We start from the raw sequence: 21,511 nt of genomic DNA on the forward strand, positions 1-21,511 counted from the left end.
TGTATGCTGGGGAAACAAGTTCCGAACTTGCAAATAGAGGAGTATTTTTCTTTGTTGCAACATATGTTGTGCCACAGAGGGGAAGGTTTGGAGCACTTGAGCCAATTTCTCCTCCTGCACTAAATAGCCCGGAATGGCCCATTCCAGACCCCACCACAATGGAGAGCTTTCAGCGCAGGATTTTCCATGACATTCAGTCAAGCCTAAAGGCTGCATATGGATCCCACAGGATAAGTGTATCTCTTTTCATGCCTTTACATGTGTTTATTGCTATTTTCAAAGTAGGCAAGTTCCATCGCATCCCAACAATGTGGATAAGCAAAGATGGGGCCTTTGAAGCTCTAGATACATTTCTAAAAGGCGATTGGACCACCAAGGTGGCAGAACATCAGGGCGATGTAATAAAGTGCTCAGCGGCATAATGTCAATGGTAAGATGTAGGTATCAAATAGGCAAGCAAAATCTAACTATGGTGTACCCAATTAGAAGGTGGAAATGCTCGCATGGTGAATGGGAAGCTTTGGACTCTGATCTCTATGCTAGGGAGGAGGTAGAACTTCATATTGAAGTTCATCCACGAGAGGAGCATACAGTGGTAGTTAATGATGATTGGAATTTCGCTCAGTTGAGAGATCGTATTGTCATGTCCTTTAATGTAAGGAACCAATTCAAGTTTGTTGTTTCTAATCGACCTATGCATCACAAGTCAGAGAAACATACACTCTGTGTGTCATTGGAGCCCCCTAGGGTCCTTAGCTTGAAAGACTATTAAGTTGCAGACTTAGGTAACATTTTGAGTGAATTTTGGCAATAATTTGTAGTGTACTTTTGAATACAAAAGTTTTGATTGCACCATAGCCCGAATGTCCTCTGTATTTCACTCCAATTTGGATTTTAATTTTGTTAATTTTAAAATTTTTAAGTATGTTTTAAAAATTATTAAATGTTTAAATGAAATGCTTTATAAGAAAAGGTTTTGGTTTCTAAAGCTCATTTCATTCTTAAGATCTCACAATTTCTATTTCCCTTCAATATCCCACCATGGCTTCAAGCTCTAACTCGCTAAGCGCAAAGCTTCAGAAAATTGGGCTCTCAGCAGGTGTGCAGGTAAGAACATCCCCATTTTTGAGGGGGTGATTGATATGTAGAGAACTATAGACCTTCACGCAGAGGCTTTTCAAGGGCAGGTCTAGTACATGAATGATGTAGTGGCACAATATATCGTGCAATTGCCTGAGTCCACCACTAAATGGGTCCCAGTGGACTTAATCAGGCATCTGTACACCATGGTGACAAGTCGTTCCGATTCAGGCTCAACCGATTTTTGAAAGGGCTTACATCTAGCAATTACAGGGTCAAAGATGATGACATCATTTATGAACTGCAGGTTGGTAATGTAGGCACCACCTTCCTTTCATGGGATATGATTTTAGCACTGTTTCTGCAAGAAGCCAGGGATGTAGAAAAAAAGAAGGGAAAGGCAATGAGTAAAGAAGTAGCTCTTGTGAAGGAATCCAAAGGCGAGGTGGAAGAGTTTTTCTCAGATGAAGCTGAAGTGTCCATGGCCTTGGTGCTTCTCCAACAAGGGTCAACTGAGGATGCGTGACCTAAATTGTGGAAGAGATCCCTGAGTTGGATGTAACCACTTTGAATCCCATCGTCACATGGATAACAAGGAATTTCTTTTCCTTGATGACATTTGTAAATCCTTGGGGTTAAGGGAAGATGAGGCCCTAAGCATATTAGCAATTGGGTCTGGTTTCTACAAAGAAGACACACTTGAGCAACAAACTGCAGGTGTATAGTTAGATTTTGATGACCATGATCTTAACAAAGCGCTAGCATTCCAAGGTTATGATACAGAATGTACAATTGAGGAAACTATTTCCAATGCTCTTGTTGCTATAGAAAATGTAGTAGCAGAGTATGAAAGTGTCCCTCAAGAAGCATTTCAACCACATAAGCGCTTGCATGTAGATACATCACTTGAGCAGCGTGGAAGCACTATAAACACTACATTATTCCCACGATAAGTGGTGCATTCACAAATGGCCTTCCATATCTCATATTTTGTGTGACTATTGTACCCCTCGTAATTTGAGAGAAGGTGTCTAGCTTAGGATCCACCCATGCATATTTTGTTTGGATTATCCTGACCCGGTCTTGACTTTTTAGTATCCTTAGTTAACTTTATAGCACCACCATGAAGCCCCATGCTTGAAAGGACATCTTCTAGCTTACTGATGCATTCGTTTGCGAAGATGTTCAGGCTCCATATTCCATGCATAATTGATATGTAACTTCAGTAATTTGTCCATTATGCATAACCTAGCATGAAGCGTGCAAATATGAACACGGGAAAGTGGAATCTCTAATATAGGGCTCCATGAGATATCTTCTTGTTGATCAAGATTAGGCGAACAATTGGTATTACAACTCATAATGCCATTAACCCACTGCATAGGTTTCTTTGGATCTTTGTTTTGCGTTGTACTCATTGAAGGTGGTTGTACATTTTTCTTGCCCTAGCATACACTTCGTCTTTAAATCACCTGCCATGTGCCATTCAACTGTAAATGTTCCTACATCTTCCACATGCAGATTCTCTCCTTTTGACTGCAATGATATGATGTTTCGGATGCCTGTTCGGATAAGGTACCATCGCAATGTATCATTCGTCTCCTGTGGAAGCTCAAATGCTGACAACCATCATATATTCTTTTCTGATTGCACTCCATAGTAATCTTTTCCCTGAGATTGCCTTCCCGTGTTGGAATTTGAGGCTTGTGCACTACAGTCAAGAAGATTATCATCCTGTTCTGGATTTCCTTTGATAGACCTGTTCATAAGTGTTAGGCTGACTCTTTCTAATTTTTGTCCTTTTACAAATTGACACTCATCAAGCTTTAACACAAACACAGCCTCACCTTGGCACTCCTCAATGCTTAGACCATAATAAGAAATCATAGCTCTTTGAAGGATCCTTAAATCAATAAAGACATTGTTGTACTTGTTATATTCAAATACCTTAGAAGTACATACAGGCAGAGCATCCTCCACATGACAGTAGCCACCTAACATGTTCGCAATGTCTGAGTTTGCACTTTTTCTTGCCATGGTTACATTGTATGGAGTTGGCAGCATGGGTTGTAGAAGTCCTTTAGCATGATGACCTAGTGTAAACACCCTATAAATGGCTTCATATTCCTTCCTACTGACACCAGCACTATCACATGCATTCATAATCTGTATGGGGCTTACCATATTTTGCAGCTCTCCATAAATTTTATTTTGGAATTTCTTAGCTATTTTGCATGTGGGATCTTCTAGCAGCTTTGATATGTCTGATAACTTAACAACATGTTTCAATATGCCTGCTCTACATTCCTCAGCACCACCTTCATATCCCATCATATCCCCAGCAATATCTCTACATGGAACATAAATACAAAATAACATCAATATGTTTCACAAAACAGAATGGCCTGCAAAACAATGGCAAGAATAGAAGTTACCTTGTTGCTCGTACACGTCGTTTTCTTGCTCCACTTAGGGTTGCCAAGGTTTCTAGGGACTGACGCTTTCTCTTCCGTTGTCAAAAGCCTACTGGAAGCTTCTTCAGGCTTGCAAGGTGTCGTTGCTTGTTTCGTGCATCTTGTTTGGCTGCATTCATCTTGTCCCGTTCAATATCAAAGGCCTGCTTAAGCAACAAGTTGTTCTTCTAGAGCTCCTGATTTTGAGTTTTCAAGTTGTTCACCACTTCTTCAAGCCTATCAATGTCCTTGTGTTGGTGCTGTAACTCATGCCATAAGCCTTGAAAATGCACTCTTGCATGCGATTCCTGAGTTGCAACAAAAGAAAGCCTCCTACAATAGCCAAATAGACCATTAGCTCCATCACCTACATACGTAAGAAATGTAGTGATATTAACAAAATGAGGTGGAGCATTGGTGAGAGGGTCAATAGGGTATATGAATCCATTTGTCCAGAGGTCAATACATTTTCGCCCTTGTGATCGAGGAGTACCCATTGGCACATTGGTCACACCACTTGTTTTTGAGCTGCAGATGGTAGCACACTCAGTAGCCAAATCTACATGTAACCTGAACTTTGGTGCTTTGTTAGATATATCTTCAAGTGGCATTTTCTTTAAGGTTAGGCAATGCTGAAAAGTGCTTCTTGAGAACACAATGCGAGAGTGAGAATAGGGTATTCTGAGGAGAGTGCAATGAAGTTTTGCTGTAAAAAATATTAGAACATCATAGATGGATAGTGATTAGGTAATAGGAGAAAGGACAAGGAAGATGGCAAAAGGCATATAAGATGGTAGATTGAGGTTTTGCAGCATAATACAGTAGAGAGAGAGAGAGAGAGATGTAGAATGTAGACGGAAGTAGGGGATATGTATGCTAAACAATGCAAGAATGGAAGTGGTAAGCTCTGAAGCTATGGAGGTTGACAGAGGGATTTTTTGCACTTCAATGTGGGAAAGACATGAGAGACAGAGAGAGAGAGAGAGCAAAAAATGACAAAAAGATGAGGCATGGAGGATGAGAGAGTGTGAGATATTAGCATTTGGAAGTGCGGAGGTTATGGAAGCTTACTAATTAGAGCTGCTTGGCCATGGCACGCCCAAATGTGAGAAAGGGGAAGAGAAAGAGAGTTTCAGTGAGATGAGGGCATCTTAGAGAGAGAATGTAGAGAAAGAAAGTGGTGGGGGTCCTAAAAGTGGAGGGAAGAGAGGAGGGAAGGCTTTTCAGCCATTTTGAATTTGGTGAAACCAAAAAGTTACCCCCAATTTAGCTCCAGCAAATATATATTTGAAAAAATAGGAATTCAAATAATGGTTGCATAAAGATCTCCTTTTCAAGCCTAGTCAAAGTTTGCTTAGAGTCCTAAAGCAAAAGTACTTAAAAACATAATATGGCAGCTTAAAGGGCCCCCATAGACCTCAACCTTCCCCTAATGTATGTTTTCTTGACCTTTTTCGGAGTTTTGTTGCAATGGGAATAACCCATGTTTTCTTCTTTCAGGGCAATTCGCAATCTTTGGATCTCCTTTGGACCTTTTCATCGCTACACACATTTGCAAATAGCCCATTTTTGCCTATGGTTCTTAGTGTTCTTTCATCGTATCTAAAAAATGAATAATTGTAAGGGTGGCCGGTGTTGTTGTGTCCCTATGGCATGCATTGGAAAAGTTACTTTCATTTGTGTGTTTTGGTCAGTTGTTACCCCTCACGCACCTCGTAGGTTGAAAAGAACCTTTGAAAACAAATAAGAAGATGGTAAAAATTGGACACTTGAAGACATTGTCTATAGTGAATAAGGGATGAGTGATCATCAATGCAGAACTGGGGGAACTTACAGTCAACAAAGCGTGGCCATGTACATGAATAACAATATTTCAACTACCTAAGACAAGCAATATCCCCTCTAAAAATAGGACTTTGGACATGTGCAATTAACTCAAAGTCTCCCACTTGCACTTCATATTGTACCTAAAGAGGATGGTATGAATTAAATATTGGCCATCATCTAGTGCACTTTAAGATTATATTTGAAATAGAGCTCATTAGGCCTTAGTCTTGATTTCTCCACCACCGACAACATTTTAATAAGTGTGGATGTCCAAGGCCAATACGTTCCATGTATAAAAGACGCTTTTACTAATGATAAAGGCTCATTCTCTTGGGTCTAGTTCTATGTCTAACCTCTCATATGTGCTCTTGTTCTTTACCTCTCCCAAAATATAGCTCTCTCTTTGGTGGTCTTTGTGTGTTTGTATGTTAGACTAGCATGCATGGTTCTAGCTAGGAGTGTGTGTGAGAGTTTTCCCATAGAGAACCATTTTTCTTAAAGTGTTTCCTTGGACTAGATTCAAGTAAAGAGGACCAACTGTCAAGGTGGCAAAGGAGTGAAGGCTTCTACAACTACAAGCTACCACATCAGGTGTGTCCTCTCTCACGAGGAGGTCACGACGAGGAGGTTGTGGGTGACTTATCAAATCACCCACAACAAGAAATCTAAAAACATGGCCATATCTCTTTAGTTTCTGTTCAGCATTAGTGTGTGTTCCATGACTTTCCATTGGGATTGTTGCTAGGGACATGGTGACTTGCCCTTGTGGTTGTATAAGCTATAGTGAAATATCTGCTTGTGGTTTGATGGTGATTATTTAGAGAACCATTTTAGGACTTTTTGGTTTTGTGTTTGTTTTGTGTGTCAACATAATCATACGTTGGATTGACTTTGTGTGCTTAATTGGATTTGTGTTCTCGCTTTTCATTGTTTGCTTTCATTCATAGTAGGGAGAGTTTGATTTGAGGTTGTAATAGGGATTGCACTAGATTTCATATTGCTGCATTAGTTGCATTGTATTTGGGTAACTATGTGCACTTAGTATTAATTAACCTAAGATTACTAATTAAAGAACCCAATGGCTATGGAATTCAATTCCCCATTCTCTAAACATGCCGCATTTTTCCAATGTGATGCACATACCTTTTTAATGTCATTGGAAAGATTATAGCTGATCACATGTGCAACATCAAAGACTTCCATGAAAACCAAAGATAGAGAAGAGAAATGGGAAGAAGGAGAGAAGAACACATCACCAAATCCAAATTACCAACCCTCTCAAGAGTCCCCACTTGTTTCCAAATTAGCTTCCTATGTGGAATTGATATAGCATGCCAACCCAGTCTACAAATCCAATCTTCTAAAGCATTAGCTGCTCCCTTAGCTTCCACAAAAACACCATCCTTTTGTGCCTGTAAAACCATGTGCACAAATTTGTTCCATTTGTTCTCACTCTCTAGAAGCCATTGTGGGTCTTGTTGCTGGGCTTCCTCTATTAACTAGACATTTTGCAAGTGGGATGTTCTTGTTATTGAGTAATCATCCCACACGCAACACTTTATTGAAAGTTGCATATCACATTACACAGGAGGGAGAGAGCAAGATATTTTGTGTAATATAATTTTGACCTAAATTATTTATTTTAGATTCATGTTTCTTCAATTATACTCATACACTTGATATGAATCATGTAGTGCACTCCACCACCCTTTATACTCGCATGCTATTCACCTTTATCCACATTACATCATACATGGGAGTTTAGAATGAATGTTGATGAGATTGACTATGAATAGTACACGAGCAACTCATCCTTGCAATGTGCTCCCAATCAATTATGTATGTTATGCCTGGTGTCGAAGATCTAACCGTGAACCTGATAGTGAAAGAGGCCTAGAATCTCTCTAGTTGAAAGTCTAATTCATTCTTGTCAAGTAAAGCCTCATACGCTTCAGTGGTAAGAAGAATATTAAATCCTAATATGTCATCTTCATCTGGTACTTTAGTGACTTCACCAGCTTCTAGTAAGTCATCCTTAATGTCATGTACGAGTTAAGTGTCTTCTGGTACTTTAGTGACTTCACCAGCTTCTAGTAAGTCATCCTTAATGTCATGTACGAGTTAAGTGTCTTCATTAACTACATCATTATTTGAAGTCATCTGTAGATTTTGATCCTTGCTCTGCATCAAAGATGTGCTCCTCTCTCTTATTGCTATATTGATCTATAATCTCATCCCCTTCATTTGGCCTTTCTTGAAATATTGGCCTACCGTGAGGCAACACACAGATATAATATAGCCCTTGCCCATCGTGTGTCTCTAAATAAAATAATGTATTTTTCACAATGCTCGGATAAGATGAATGGCTCAATTATTTGATATACTACTTTTGATAAGTCAATGGCATAAAACCCATTTATGTCGATTCCAAATATTGAATTATGTCCACAATACTTTGTCTAGAACCTTTTAACTCATAGAAACACTTCATTGAAGGACCTACGTAGCCAACCTTAATGATGTCTTTAAGCACTCAAACATGACCAAGGTTATCCTTGAAAAGATTTGTATCCATACTCCTAGTATGGCTTTGTTGTTAAAATAGGAAAAGAATGATATAAACCGTCATGATGCATTGCAAATAAACTCTTGAGATCTAAAGATCTCAACGATAATCCCACATCCTACTATAACATCATATCTTTGCAAACAAGAAAATTGAACATGTGTGAACTTAGGTATAACATGTGAAGTATAATTGTCTACATAATGATATAAATGCATATACAAGATATCTTAACTTTGTCATGAGAAACCATTGTTTTGAACTAATAATATGTATGTTGAAAAAACATGGTGTGAAGGAATATTTATTGGCCAAGAAATTTATCCTAATTGTGATAAATAATATCGTGTATCCCAAGAGTCAAAAATAGCATTGAATAACTAGTGATAGTACACGCAAGTGTTGTATTTAGACTAGCGCACATAGGAAAATGAGAAATGTAGGTTTAAGTTAGTGTTTCATTTGCAATTAGCCTGTGAAACGTTATGACAATAATGGGACTTTAGTACTAATATCTTGTCGACATATTCGGATATAAAAAGAGTTGATTTATGGCATGTCATGATGGATTTTGGAATTGTTTCCTCATTTTAACAACAAAGCCATGCTAGTAGTATAGATACAAGTTGTGAGATCCCTGTTCCCACCGCGCAACGGATTTGGGGTACTAGCAGCGGAAGTAGCACTTCTTGCGCGAGGCAGGGTCCCACACTCGGGGCCTCGTCCACGGATATCCGGACAAAAGACTAATCCGTCGGTTTTTCCAAAACCAGACCCGGAAAAACTTCCCTTATCCGGAAAGCACGGGCGATTCCACCAGGATAATTTTTACTCTAACGTAGTCAAAACTCTTAATGATCAAACAGATCCGACTGCATCTATAAAGATACTTGGTCAGATCAAGGAAGAAACTTGCACTTGGATCATTGGGATCAACGCTTTTTTCCCCACCAAGGAGGCACAGCCGTTGATTCCTATCCATAGAACAATTACTATCCGGGATTTACTTTATCTATCGTAATAACAGAAATTGAGTCTCGATTTACGGATCCATCAGTCCAGCCTAACCCCATCCAATCCCATGGGTTAGCCAACCGCCCAACCACTGTAGTGATGGGATCCAATTTGGAATTTGGTTAGGTTTTGTCCCGGGTACCAAGGAAAAGAGTTCCAAGGCCCCCTAGCCGGAATTTCATGCAAACATAAAACTAGCCACACCACTTACACACCCAATATGAAAATTGCCTTTTTCTTAGCATCAGCTAACTTTAAAACAATCCTTTAATGAAACTATAGTACCACTGATCACAATCTCCCAAATTATCCAGTTGATTCATAATTTCCCATCATTCCTTCATCAGAGTATCTATGGCATCATTGGCAACTAGAACGCTCACCACCTGTCCACACAGGGGCCGTTTCAATAGTTCCTAGCCCATAATACTCAACAATATAATCACTTATCAAGATGGACTCTCGTTGAAGATCAGCAAGATCAACCAACAGATCCATATAAAAGAGCCATGGACTCATCCGTTGAGGACCAGCAAGGTCAGTCAACCAGATCCATGCCCGGTTCCAGAAAACAACTCTTACTCCTTGTTCCAATATCTTCCTCGACGCACGCGTGGGTATCCTGGGCGACCCAGAGCCCGAGCACCGTATGGTCAGCACCCTCTAGGATCCTTCGCAGGTGACCTAGCGCTTCACTCATAGGCCGCTTCCTTGGTCCCTCATCCACCGTACCGGAAGCTCACCATTTTAATCGAACCGAGGCTGGTCAAGACCTCGGCCGACCTTGCTACGCGAGACGTCCTCCATTGACTCTCCGTCAGCAGTTGCAACTTTATCAGTTAGGTCTCCACGACCTTAATCACAAGACGGTCAAAATGCTTTCCCAGCATTCTTGACATAAAACAGCCATTTACAAACAGCATTTACAAACAGTTTACAAATACAATTTCTATATTAACTCTCATTTTTTCACATTATCCCTCATGCAATCCACATTACTTATTCCACATTTCATTTATATGTGTACTCATCCAATCATATCATTTTCCATCTCTTCACTTCAGATTCCTTCACATCACATATCATATATTCACATCCATATCCACATCCATACATCCACATCCACATCCACATTCACATTCATACATCCACATCTACATGCTTATCTCCATTTTCACATCCTCATTTATACATCCACATCCCATATCCACATTCATACATACACATCCATATCCACATCCACATGCATACATACATCCACATCCACATTCCCATTCACATATATACATCCATATCTACATGCACATTCACATCCATACATCCACATCTATATCCTCATTCACATCCATACATCCACATTCATGCATCCACATCTACATGCATACATCCATACATCCACATCCACATTTACATCCATGCATCCACATCTACATCCTCATTCACATCCATACATCTACATTCATACATCCATACATCCACATTCACATCCACATCCATACATCCACATTCATACATCCACATCCACATCCACATTCACATCCATACATCCACATTCATACATCCACATTCATGCATCCACATCTACATGCTTATTTCCATTTTCACATCCTCATTTATACATCCACATCCCATATCCACATTCATACATACACATCCATATCCACATCCACATGCATACATACATCCACATCCACATTCCCATTCACATATATACATCCATATCTACATGCACATTCACATCCATACATCCACATCTATATCCTCATTCACATCCATACATCCACATTCATGCATCCACATCTACATGCATACATCCATACATCCACATCCACATTTACATCCATGCATCCACATCTACATCCTCATTCACATCCATACATCTACATTCATACATCCATACATCCACATTCATACATCCACATCCACATCCACATTCACATCCATACATCCACATTCATACATCCACATCCACATCCACATTCACATCCATACATCCACATTCATACATCCACATTCATGCATCCACATCTACATGCTTATTTCCATTTTCACATCCTCATTTATACATCCACATCCCATATCCACATTCATACATACACATCCATATCCACATCCACATGCATACATACATCCACATCCACATTCCCATTCACATATATACATCCATATCTACATGCACATTCACATCCATACATCCAAATCTATATGCTCATTCACATCCATACATCCACATTCATGCATCCACATCTACATGCATACATCCATACATCCACATCCACATTTACATCCATGCATCCCCATCTACATCCTCATTCACATCCATACATCTACATTCATACATCCATACATCCACATCCACATCCACATTCACATCCATACATCCACATTCATACATCCACATCCACATCCACATTCACATCCATACATCCACATTCATACATCCACATCCACATCCACATTCACATCCATACATCCACATTCATACATCCACATCCACATCCACATCCACATGCATCTTATCATATCTTATCACTTCCCATATCTTTTATGCATACCTCTATGCATGAAATTCAATTATGCTAAAAGTAACACTTTTATAATAAAATATTCAACTTTTATGCATACCTCTATGCATGAAATCCAATATGATAAAAGTAACACTTTTGATATAAAAAAATTATCCTTTATGCATACTTCTATGCATGAAAATTAAAAATGATAAAAGTAACACTTTTGATATAAAAAAATTATCCTTTATGCATACTTCTATGCATGAAAATTAAAAATGATAAAAGTAACACTTTTGATATAAAAAAATTTTCCTTTATGCATACTTCTATGCATGAAAATTAAAATTGATAAAAGTAACACTTTTGATATAAAAAAATTATCCTTTATGCATGATATTAAAATTCAATTTCTCCATGATTATAATGAAATTCTTTCAATTAATCTAGGATGATAATTCCTAGAATATGGTAGGAAGTCCTCTTTTTGTGCTTTGAATGAAATTATTTTATGCATAATTTTTATAAAAATTTTGCCATAGCTCCGCTGCTATGACTGATAAATCTCAATTTTTTCTAAGGGATAAAGCTTATCATTAAGGAAATAATTAAAATGATCTCTAATTGGATCATTAATCTATAATGGATTGAATCATCAATATGCATAAACTAAAAGCATAGAAAAAAGCCATTAAATTGGCCTCAAGCATAGCTTAATCTTGGGTTAAGGAAAAGCTTTATGAAAAGCTTGATTTGGATTGAGAACGGGTCATGAGTATGACCATTTCTTGAGTGAGAGAGAGAGTTTACATAAAAATCATTAGAATTTAAACATAAATGAAAATTAACTTCAATAGCATTTATTAACTTATGTAACTCTTCACTACTATTCAAACTTCAATAGTATTTAAAAAAAACCATACCAATTAAACTTCTCAAGCTTGAGAGGGGTTGAGAAGAGAGAAACATTGAGAAATTATAGAAAGATCAATATTCACTAATTACCTTACAACTTGCTTGATTCTTTGTTCACGGTAGAGGCCCCCAACCAATCAATTGGTTAAGTATGTTGATGGAGCCACTAATGGGGATTGAAGAAAGAGGGAAGATCCAAAAACTAGTGAATTATTAAATGAATTCACAGTTCTTGGCTTAGGTGGAGTAGAGTAACGATGCATAAACACTATCTATTTTTCAACAAGGGGGAGGCTTCTATTTATAGGAAAAATTGAGCTCCTAACCAAACAAACTGATTCTAGAATTTTCTAAATCAGTTTGGTCAATATTTGACCATTTTTAGGTCAGTTAAGCTAACTTTTTGGAACTAGACTTGAATGAGGAGAGAGGAGAGATGAAATATCTCAATTTTTATGAGTTTAAAACTCATTCAAGCATGTGAAATATGCACCTCCTTTAAAGAACTCCCCTTCCTTACATATGTGTCATAATGGAATCATTTTAATATTGCTCATAGTTTTTTTTTTACTAATAAACCTTGTACATTTTCAACTCTTCATCTTATGTGAAATATGCACCTCCTTTAAAGAATTCCCCTTCCTTACATATGTGTCATAATGGAATCATTTTAAAATTGCTCATAGTTTTTTACTAATAAACCTTGTACATTTTCAACTCTTCATCTTATGTGAAATATGCACCTCCTTTAAAGAATTCCCCTTCCTTACATATGTGTCATAATGGCATCATTTTAATATTGCTCATAGTTTTTTACTAATAAACCTTGTACATTTTCAACTCTTCATCTTATGTGAGCATTTACTCAATTTTGGATACCCAAAATATCTCATATTTTTAATATTGCTCATAGTTTTTTACTAATAAACCTTGTACATTTTCAACTCTTCACCTTATGTGAGCATTTACTCATTTTTGGGTATCTTCTTTTTTACAAATTTGGATTTATCTCTTCCCTACACATGGATTGATGCTATTGGCCCATAGGAACCTTAATTGGACCATAGTCTAAAGATTTCTGAAAATCTAGACCCTTAGACTAAGGTTCTTTATACCTATTTCCAATTAATTCCAACTGCACATTGGAAAATTCTTTTTGAATTTCTATTTCAGGGGAACTCATCTGAATTATAAGAGATATTTTTCTATCCAAAAATATTCAAAATCTGAATATTCTCTCTCTAGAATATTTTTCTCTCTCTAGGCTAAAACAGATAGAAACAAGGTCTTTATATTTCTGAAGAGGGTTGATTACAGGGGAAGATACTAGACATCAAAAAAGGGGTTGGGGGAGGAATCTTACACAAGTATTGTCAATGGGTAACCTCTGGCTATGTTGGGGTGCTTGAAGACAACATGGGGGTTGGTTTTTGCAGGTCCTTCAAGCAAGTGTTGAGGATCGTTATCTGTTGAGATTCAAGCTCGATGTCAGTGTGAGCCAGCTATGCTATGTGCTGGCAGATTAGGTAGGAACATGTGTGAGACATAAATGACCGCGTGTCCAGCTGGTTATAGTGTGTGGACATTAGCTAGGGTTAGTAGAGTGTGGACACAACTCATTGTGTGTAGTGTGGATTATGGATTAGTGCATTATGCTTTGTGTGAGAGTGGACATGGCTTCCCTCTATGGTTAGGGTTTGCAATATACATTAGGGTTTGCTCCTGTGTGTGTGTCTCCTCCCCCTCTACCGTTCTTTCAACATGGTATCAGAGCCTTGTGCTGTTTATTAGGGTTTATGAGTGAGTGAAGAGAAGAGGGAAAAGAAGCTGTGAAGAGAAGCTGTGAAGCTTGCCATTGGAGCTGTGAAGCTTAGAGCACACCAAATACTATCAGATCTGAGAGCTTGGCCTACCGGGTAAGGTCTTCTAAACATCCTTGAGCGGATTGCAGGTGATACAAGCAAAAGCAAAGCAAAATAGAGCAAATCAAAGCAAAGAAAAATTCTGGTTTTTGAAGCTTTCCATTAAAGCTTGGGAACATTGATGTATGGTGGAAATACGTGTGATTTTGGCAAAAGACATTTGTATTTGACAAAGAGGGATGTATTGGCAACCCATGTGCAAGCCTTGAACAAATTTTGGAGCAATTTGAATGCATTTCAAAGTGTGAAAATCTCTGGTTTTTGAGCTCTCACAAAACAAAGAAAAGGAAGCCAAAAATTGATGAAATTGGAGCATGTTTTTGGTAAAAATTCAACCATTGGTGGATTGCACACATACCTAGGAGTGTTGGGGACTTGAATACCTCATCAAAAAACATTATAATCACTCCCAAAGGCCTCATTTGTAGGCGGCGAAGCCAGACCAGAGGAAACAGAGCTGAATTTGATCATTTTGCCTACGAGGAGATCAATTTCTCATTGGGTGTTTGATATCTTCCTCAACTTCTTTAGCAATTGGATGCTTTACACTTTGGAGAAGAGGGCTATGTGATTTGTTTGGTCAATGATGCTTAATTGAGCTGGGAATGAGCTGATTAAAACAGGCTGTCCACTGGTTGTAGAGAAACAGAGCATTTTAATTGAGCAATTAATCTTTGGTCTTTTACAATTGGACAAATTCCTCTTACATGGAGTTGATGGACACTATTGCTAAGCTAATGAATGTATGGTTGCTCAATTTGGACAAATATTGAAGGAATTAGAGCAAATTTTCTACTAGTTTTTCTGGTTTTTCCAAAAACGGAGAAAGGGGTTTTTAAAAATTGATATGTACACATGTCAGATAGTGTTGATACTCAACATTGAGGTTGATTAGGTGTCAATGCAAGTTGCCCATACTTGATTGCACCATTACATTGTGATTTGGAGCCTTGGAAGGCGTGTCAATACAGGGTATCCCAGACTGCGTGAGTTAGTTCACCTTGGATGATTACAGGTTGATTTTCTACATCAAATTTGGAGTTTGTTGGCCACCTTGGAGTATCTGGAACATCCATTGGAGTGTGGTTGAGCTGAGGGAGGCTCATTTACAGATTTGAAGTTGTGCGGAAGGTGCACATTGAGCAGATATGTCGGATAATCCAGTTCAGATTGTTGGTGAAAAACTGGATAGGAAGAACTTCCAGGCATGGAATAAAGAGTTTCTTGAAAGGAAAAGGATTTTGGAATCTCATTATTACAGGTGCTGAGCCAGAGCCTGAGCTACCTCGACAACCTACACAGCAGCTCATAAGCAATGGTCAGAGAGAGCATTCAAAGTGCTGCATTATTTGTCTATATGTATTTCTGATGCTATGCTCATACACATTCAGGATGCTGAGAATCCCAAAGATGCATGGGATACTTTGGTCAAGATGTTTGATACAGATACGAGTGCTCGCAAGTCGCAGTTGCGACAGCAGATACATAATGTGAAAAGAAATAAAAGGAGCATACATGATTATGTGCAAGAAATCAAGAAGTTTGCAGATGCATTGGCCACAATAAATGCCCCCATGCCTGATGATGATTTGGTGGATATTACCTTGCGTCGTCTTGGCAAGGAATACAAATCTTTTGATACATCTATCTCAGTGAGGAGTACAGGTTTACCCGACTTCGATGAGTTGGTTTCACTCTTATTGGTTGAGGAAATCAAGCTCAGTGATTCATTTTTGGATGCATCTTCTAGCCATGATGATGGCAGAAATCAGGCTTTCTACTCGTAGAGAGGTTTTAGAGGTAGGGGGAGATTCACATCACATGGACGTGGTGGTAATGGTCGTGGATGGCAGGACAGGCCTCCACAACAGAATTTTCAGCCTTCATATGGTGCTCGAGGTGGTCGTGGATATACCCCTCAAAGAGGCAGAGGTAACCCCCGTGGAAGAGGACGTTGGCAAGGCCAACAAAATTCTATGCAAGATGTTGAATGCCATTATTGTGGCAAATATGGTCATATGGCGAGAGATTGTTTCCGCAAACAGAATGATTTGAGAGGGGGTAGAGCATAGCATGGTGGTCATTATGGTGGAAATTATGCACAACATGGTGGAAACTATGCATCAAGCAGCAATGATGGCACTGCAAATCATTTGTTTGCCATGAAGCATGTTGTGGGTTCTATGACGACAAATGCTGAAAATGATGACACATGGTATATGGACTCAGGAGCATCAAACCATATGACATGTCATGGTGAATGGTTTGAGCATATGAAGCCTATGGATGTAAAAGGCTATGTGGAAACAAGTGATGATACCCAGCATGTCATTACACATGTTGGAAGTGTACCATTGGTCATGCACAATGGTCAAACAAAGTCTATGTCTGATGTATTGTATGTGCCTTCGATCACAAAGAGCTTGGCCTCAGTTGGTCAAATGGTGGAACAGGGATTACAGGTTCGCTTCAACGAGCATGGATGCTTCGTTGAAGATTTCAAACATGGATGTAGAGTGATTGCTAAAGGCAAGAAAGAAGGTAGATTGTTTAAGCTGGATGCTGGAATTCCTGAGTTAAAATCAGCCATGTTCTCAAAGAGCAGGAATGTGGTACAGGACATTGATATGTGGCATAAGAGGATTGGACATGTCAATATACAGAGATTAATGAACATGCAAACAAGAGGCATTGTCAATGGATTGCCTAGGTTCAAATATGATGGACATATGCATGTTTGTGAAGCCTGTCAGTTTGGAAAGCAGGCAAGGTTGAGATTTCCTAGAGAAGGAAATATGAGTAACAGGCCACTTGAGATCGTACATAGTGATGTATGGGGTCCTGCACAAAACCCATCTATCAAAGGCAGTTTATACTATGTTACATTCATTGATGACTTTAGCAGGATGACATGGATATACTTTCTGAGAGAGAAGAGTGAAGTGTTAGAAAAGTTCATGGATTTCAAAGCTTTTGCAGAAAAGCAATATGGCTGTTGCTTTAAATGTTTGAGAACAGATGGAGGTGGTGAGTACACCTCAAAAGCTTTTGAGCATTTCTTGAGGAAGCATGGAATAAGAAGACAGTTGACTTGCAGGTTTACACCTCAGCAGAATGGTGTGGCTGAGAGAAAGAATAGAGTCATATGTGAAGTGGCAAGGGCAATGCTTAATGAAAAGAGCATGCCAGATTACTATTGGGCAGAAGCATGTGCTACTGCAGTGTATATTCTAAACAAAACACCTACAGCAGCCATTCATGGAAGCACGCCAGAGATGCGGCTTACAGGTTATAGGCCGGACATTGGACATCTTAAAGTTTTTGGATGCATAGCTTATGTACATGTTCCTGATGAAAGAAGAAGGAAGTTGGATCCTAAGGCAAAGAAATGTGTATTTGTTGGATATGCACAGGATCGAAAGGCATACAAGTGTTATAATCCACAAACTAAACAAGTGGTCATCTCACGTGATGTGGTGTTTGATGAGCTTGCTAGTTGGTACAAAACAAAAGATGAAGGTGTCATTGAGTCACTTGAGGCTGATGTGCCTGTGAACTTGCCACAACAAGCAAGTTCTAGTTCTACTACTATGTGTGGGCCAGCAGCAGAAGCTGAGAGTAGCAGTGTACGTCCATGGTCAGGACGTTTGAGGCATGAGAGTGTGAGCACTGGGAGTAGTGCTATGGATAAAGGCAAAAAGAAAGTCGAAGGAATTGGAATCACAGGTTATGAGTCATCTAGTTTTGAGAGTTTGGATGAGGAGCTTGGCATACCTATTTTACGCACACCTGGTGCTAGGCAGGACAGATATGTGCCACCACATGCTAGAGTTACAGGTGTACAGAGTGACCCGCATGCATTGCGGAGATCCCAGAGAGTCAGATATCCTGTTGACAGGTTGACATATAGAGATTTTGCTATGCACTATGCATATATGACATCTATGGTGAAGCATGTGGAACCTACATGCTATACAGAGGCTATTGGAGAGCATGTATGGGAGAAAACAATGGATGTAGAGATGGACGCATTGGTCCATAATGATACATGGGATTTGGTTGCATTACCAAAGGATAAGAATGTTATTGGATGTAAATGGGTTTACAAAGTGAAGTGCAAATCTGATGGTTCTATTGAGAGACATAAAACAAGATTGGTAGCAAAGGGTTATGCACAAACCCAAGGATTGGATTATGATGAGACGTTTAGTCCAGTGGCTAAGATGGGCACAGTGAGAGCAGTCATTGCTATGGCTGCAGCTAATGGCTGGGAAATGCATCAGATGGATGTTAAGAATGCATTTCTAAATGGAGATCTACAAGAGGAAGTGTACATGGCACAGCCAGAAGGGTATGTACACCCTAGATATCCCACTCACGTATGCAGATTGAAAAAGGCATTGTATGGTCTGAAGCAAGAACCTCGTGCTTGGAGTGATAAGATGAGCAGATATCTTATCTCACTTGGTTTTCATATTTCTACAGCAGATTCTTCACTCTATGTGAAGAAGACAGAGCATGGGATTGTTTTACTAGTCATCTATGTGGATGACTTGATTATCACAGGTGATCATGGTGCAGATGTGATGCATGTCAAGAAAGCTTTAAGTGGGCAATTTGACATGAAAGATCTTGGGGAGTTGAGATACTTCCTTGGAATTGAAGTGGTGAAAGATCATGCAGGTACTTGGTTAGTACAGCGCCAATATGCATTGGATATGTTGGCAAAGTATGGCATGACAGGGTGTAAGCCTATGAGTACACCTTTGGAGCAAAATGTGAAGTTGCGGGCTGATTATGGCGAGGAATTGGATGATCCTTCTATGTACAGGAAGATGGTTGGTAGTCTCATATACATGACTATCACACGCCCGGATTTGAGTTATGCTGTGGGGCTAGTCAGCCAGTTTATGCAGAGCCCCAGGAAACCACATTTGGATGCAGTGAGACACATCATGAGATATGTGAAGACCACAGCACATTATGGTTTATTTTATGAGAGTGGTAAAAGCTTGGATATACATGGCTACACAGATGCTGATTGGGCAGGTAGCGCATATGACAGGAGGTGTACTAGTGGATATGCTTTTACACTTGGAAGTGCCGTGGTGAGTTGGAGTAGCAAAAAGCAACCTACAGTTGCTTTATCCAGTACAGAGGCTGAGTACAGGGGTGCAGCCATTGCTACTTGTGAGGCTATATGGTTAAAGAGTCTCTTGACAGATTTGTGTGAGCCTCTTGTTGATGGCAAAGTTGTCATTCATTGTGACAACATGAGCAGTATACAGTTGGCAAAGAATCCAGTGTTTCATGCGAGGACCAAACACATAGAGGTCCATTATCACTTTGTCAGAGAGAAGGTGCTGGATGGTACAGTTGATCTTCAGTATGTAAAGACTGATGAGCAGGTGGTTGATATCTTTACGAAGCCACTTAGCAGGGAGAAGTTTGAGTACTTCCGGACTATGTTGGGAGTACATGGGATGAGCTTGAGGGGGAGTGTTGAGAGTCTTGATATCCCAAGCTCATCTACATCTTCATCGACAGTACATCATGAGCTTGAGAGGGGCTGTTGAGATTCAAGCTCGATGTCAGTGTGAGCCAACTATGCTATGTGCTAGCAGATTAGGTAGGAACATGTGTGAGACATAAATGACCGCGTGTCCAGCTGGTCATAGTGTGTGGACATTAGCTAGGGTTAGTAGAGTGTGGACACAACTCATTGTGTGTAGTGTGGATTATGGATTAGTGCATTATGCTTTGTGTGAGAGTGGACATGGCTTCCCTCTATGGTTAGGGTTTGCAATATACATTAGGGTTTGCTCCTGTGTGTGTGTCTCCTCCCCCTCTATCGTTCTTTAGGAAAGAATAACCCACACAATAAGAACTAATATCTTGTCGACATCTTCAGATATAACAAGAGCTGATTTGTGGCATGTCATGATGGATTTTGGCATTGTTGCCTCATTTTAACAACAAAGCCATGCTAGTAGTATAGATACAAGTATTGTCGATGGGTAACCTCAGACTATGTTGGGGTGCTCGAAGACAACATGGGGGCTGGTTGCAAGTCCCTTCAAGCAAGTGTTGAGGATAGTTATCTAGGAAAGAACAACCCAACCAACAAGAAGCTCTTCCTCTATATAAGATTGAAGATAATATAGACTAAATATTAACACATGACTAACTTACAACAAACAGCCAAGGGTCTTTAAAACCTCAAGCCATGTAAATGACCAAGGTTGTACATAGAATATATGGATTATCATTATTTCACATTACTTTGGCATATCAGACAACACTCTCTGTGTAGCACATGATGGTTGATTAGTTATTGACACATTGTGATGAGAGTCTATTTTTCTATCTTCGTGTGCAAGGCTAATAATCCATGTCACATATTGTAGCCTCATCCAATGTATCAATGAGACAAGAAACTCTGCAAAATTTTCTATTCTTGACAATAAGAGAAGGGTGTCTGGAATGGGCACATCATTTTGTGAAATAGGTGAACCAACATCCATATAATAAACCCAATGTGAATATAACTATTAGCCTCATCCAATTTATGAATGAAATAAAATTCTCTATTTTGAGAATAAGAGAAGGGTGTGTGAAATGGGCATGGAATTTTGTGAAATAGGTGAACCAAAATCCATACAATTAACCTAATGTGCATATACTTATTAGGATCTTGGGATGGAATTGACCTCACCCAAGTCTAGTGTGTGCAATAATACAATTATTAGTCTATTAAACTAGCATTCATGTATAATTATCATTTAAGTAACAATCCCAACCTTGCATGTACAATTAATGATTGAGAGTTTTCTCCTTCGTCATTTAGGAAGTGCACAATTAGCCTTTGTTGGTTTTTTTTTTCGAGAAAAGATCCTTTCATTAGTTATATAAAAACGCCCGTAGGGCTACAAAAGATCTCTCCTGCTCATAAGGGAAACAGAGCAGTGAATACAGCAAGGCAGCCCGGGAGACTCTCCCTAGGTGTTGCAAAATACAAGCATCAGTACTAAGGACTGAGGGGCTAAATCATACAATAGGGGGGGGAATAGCCAAACAGGTGCCCTTTAATGCCAACGGGGAGATCCTGTGTGCAAGGTGTAGAAGGGGCCGCTGCACCAGGTGGTGTGAAAGGCCTGGTGCCACAAGATCGCCTCATCCGTCGCGAATGCGGTCATATTGTCCTCGCAGGGTGTGGATCAACTCCTG

The sequence above is a fragment of the Cibotium barometz genome, chromosome 49 (assembly GCF_041138505.1).
Source record: "Cibotium barometz isolate CiBa-2024 chromosome 49, ASM4113850v1, whole genome shotgun sequence".
Taxonomy (NCBI): Eukaryota; Viridiplantae; Streptophyta; class Polypodiopsida; order Cyatheales; family Cibotiaceae; genus Cibotium; species Cibotium barometz.